A 4,004-nucleotide genomic window follows, 5' to 3' on the forward strand; every position below is an offset into this window, starting at 1 on the left:
GCGGCCGGGTGCCCCCTCTGCTGGCCCGGGCTCCGAGCGCTCGCTCGCTAGCTCCCTGCGCTCCCTCCGGCTCCAAACAGCGCGCGGAGAGAGTGAGCGGCAATGGCAGCAGCGCCTGCTCTGCATAAATGACTCCCCCGCCCCCCTTAACACCCCTCCTTTCCCCACATCTCCCCCCCCTCCTCTCCCTCCTCCGCCCGCCCGCCCGACAGTGGCCCCAGCCAGGCGCCAACCGGGTCCTAGCGCCGCCGGGTTTTCTGGGCTGTAATCTCCAGGGTCTGCGCAGTAAAAGCGAGACTTTCCAAAGGGCTGGAAGGAGAGCTCTGGTGTAGATATCTTGGTTTTAGCCCCTTTTCTCTCCTCCCTCCGAAATTTGTATTAATTTATTGCCACTTCCCCAAAGACTAGGGAGAGTTACAAGCTGTTTCGAGTCAAGCGCCCCGACAATTCATTCATCCTCACTCCGAACCTTAAACAACTAAGTATTTAAGGAAGTCACTTGCGTGTCAATTGCCAACAAATAACCCTAGATTTTCACTTCGTTAATTCTCCATGCTTTTCAGCAACTGTTTATTTTACACATTCTGCTCCCGGGAGAGGCTACCACACAGCACGTACGCCCATCCACTCTTGCAAAAGCCAACCAGGGTGCCTCCAAAGCCAAGTCGGCTGCCTGCTGACTTTCGAAATCCGTGCATCAGATTCTAGGCAACGCCACAGAGTAAAATTACAGTTACGGAATTGAGGAAAGATGTTTCTATGAATATTTGGTATGAAGTGGATGGAGCTGTAGGGCCAATGGAATAACTTCATTCATTCGTTCCATTCAGTCTGATGCGGGCTTTTTTTTTTCCCTCACCAGGGGAAAAGTTTTCCAACTTTTCCAAGCACAGCCCTGAAACAGTGAGAGACTTCAGTATAAAAAGGACCACGGAGGAAGTTCAGGTGAAATATGTGACTACACTGCCTTCATTACTGTATCAAGCACTGTGACTGTAGCCGGCAGGAGGGAGTTCAGATCAACCCCCTTCTGCTGATCAGCCTCCCCACCTTCTTTGGCACAGGATTATTTCTTGTGAAAAGAAAATATGCCCTTTATGTAATACAGCAATTGACCTTAAAAGTATTCACTATTTCCCCAACTCCTTCATCCTTTTTTCTTTTTCCTTTTCCAATTCCCCTATCTTTTCCAAAGCGTTGGTTAAATGTATTTGAGATTAATTAACCCTCACACCTATGGCTTTGGGCAATGATCCTTTTATCTGCCTAGGGCTTTACTCCCTGCCCCCGCTTCCCCTCACCTGAATCATATCTGCAAACTCAATTTTCATAAATTCAAAGGTCATAAAATGAATAAGTTGAGTTCATAACTCATAAAATAATTTTATGACATTTACACATCGTATGAGGTATGCTATATTATTTAATCTTGAAAAGGAACAACCCACCAAATAATATTGTCCCCCCATTTACTGATTAAGCGGAAGATCAGAAGAACTACATCATTTGCAGAAGGGCACATATTTTACTCACTTATTTGACTGATTCAACACATCTCATTTGAGCACCTAAAAGGTACTAGAAATTTTGCAGGATACTGGAGAAAGAGGAGAGGGAAGGAGAGGAAGCACAAAGGATTAGAGCCTCTGAATAACTAGAGTAAATGTAATTTATTATTGCACTGCTCAGGTAGCTTAGTTGGTCGTCACTGTGTAACCAAAAGGTTATAGGTTCCATAGGTTCCATTTCAGGTTGGGACACCTAGGGGAGGCAACTTATTGATGCCCCCTCCCCCCTCCTCAACATACCTTCTTTCAGTGAGAATTTAAAATGTGTCCCAGCTCAGTTGGTTGAGCATCATCCCATGCACCAGGAGGTCCTCGTGTTGATTCCTGGTCAGGGTACATGCCCTGATTGCAGGCTCGATCCCCAGTAGGAGGTGTGCAGGAAGCATCCAATCAATGATTCTCTCTCATCATTGATGTTTCTATCTCCCTCTCCCTCTCCCTTCCTCTCTCTGAAATCAATAAAAACATATGTATTTTTTAAGTGGTGTATTGTTGTTTGTAGGTAGGAAAGCATAAGCACTATGCTTGGACTTTTGAGTTTGGGCCCAGGCTCACTACTGGCCAGTCCCTTTGGACAGATCTCTTCCTCCTGCCCTAACCTGGAATCCAGAAATTTTACCATCTATTACCGTGATGGCGAACCTATGACACGCGTGTTAGAGGTGACACACAAACTCATTTTTTGGTTGATTTTTCTTTGTTAAATTGCATTTAACTATATAAAATAAATATCAAAAATATAAATCTTTGTTTTACTATGGTTGCAAATATCAAAAAATTTCTATATGTGACACGGCACCAGAGTTAAGTTAGGGTTTTTCAAAATGCTGACACGCAGAGCTCAAAAGGTTCGCCATCACTGATCTATTAGGTCACAGTTAATTGCCACCCAGACAGCCTGCATCTATCCATGGGGACATTGGATTATTCCTCCTAGAGGCTGGTGGGTTTCTGATGGGATGGGATAAAGAGCTCAGTCAGGATCCAAATCTCAGGATACATCAGTTCCTCTTTCTTTCCTTCAGAATTGCGGGCATTTGCTGTCAGATGGAAGGAAGAGCCCACCACCACTGCCAGGTACTTCGTGATCAAATGTGAAAGATAGCCTGTAGGTTTCTCTGGGACTCCGGGGCCATTATTGTTTAGGACTGCAGAGGCAGCACAAAATGCTTCTCTCTGAAAGCCATGCCGCCTCTGGGCTTTAACTTCTGAATGAGATGAAGAGGAATCGCTGCATTAGGGCTCCTGAGGCCTGGAGGTTGTTTCCTAAGAGTGGCGAAATTGCTCACTGATATTTTTTCTCCATGGTGTCTTTCTTTTTTTCTTTCCACTAATACTCTTGCCTTCTGTGAGCGTGCCCTGCTTGGCACACACACACAGCATTCACTGCGCTGAGCATGAGAGAGAATTGGAAAGTGAGGTAGGAAATGAATGGGCAAACCACTTTGCTGCTCTGTAAACCAATCCCTGGGCCAGCACTTAGCTTACTCAAAGGGGATATTCTTCCATTTGGATGCATATGTATTTAGAAGGGAAAAACCTAGCTCTGTTTAAAAAAATTTTTTTAAAAAAAGAGTTGGAACCTCATTCATCTGTCAAATCAATAGATTTATTCATCTTATTGTCCATGGCTTCTATAGTTCTCTTCCACTTCAATTATGTGCGCATTCTCAAAGAGTATGATTCTTAAACCTAGACAATGCCAAAGAAGCCCATCCCCCATCGATGCACAGGCACATCCTGTGCCTGCTTTAGGCACATCCTGCCTCCTACCTTGAACTCATTCACTTCCGTGATTATATCAATTGACCAGAGTGAAGTCACCAGGTAAGGATCAAAAGCTGCAGAAAAAAAAAAATCTTTTATGACATCTGCCCTGTTATCAAGGTCTCAGTAGCCTCAGGGACAAGGAACTGACAGAGCAGTAACGGTAAGGGCAAAATCATCACTGACATTGGAATAGGAGCGGATCCAAATCTTGCACAAACGCTCCCTTTCTGTGTGCAAAAAGGAGCGCTGCAAGCTTTGACCCTGGACCCTCCCTCTGTAACTGCCACATGGCAGGAAACCAGGCAGTTTTAAGTTCTACGCTGCCTTATATTTAGCAACATATTACTTGAGAATGAGGCCCCACTCGTGTTTGGCCTCTCTGCCAAGGTCCCTCATAGCGCTGAAAGAAACCTCCAGTGAAATTAATGAATAGCAATCCGGGCAGTTTGGTAGAAGTGAAGAACTCCCTAGGACTCATCTTGAAACTGTAAATGAGAGTTATTCTGCGAAGAGTTTGCCTCCTTTCTTTCTCTGCTACATCTTTTGCTGGAAATGGACCTTTAAGATCTCTTCTAACCTGAGATTCTGTGAACCAAATAAATTGTTAATGGAGTTTGAAGCTGACCAATGGGGGTTAATGTTCCCTAGAGATTTTACTGCAAATAA

The sequence above is a fragment of the Myotis davidii genome, unplaced genomic scaffold (assembly GCF_000327345.1).
Source record: "Myotis davidii unplaced genomic scaffold, ASM32734v1 scaffold228, whole genome shotgun sequence".
NCBI classification, from domain to species: Eukaryota; Metazoa; Chordata; class Mammalia; order Chiroptera; family Vespertilionidae; genus Myotis; species Myotis davidii.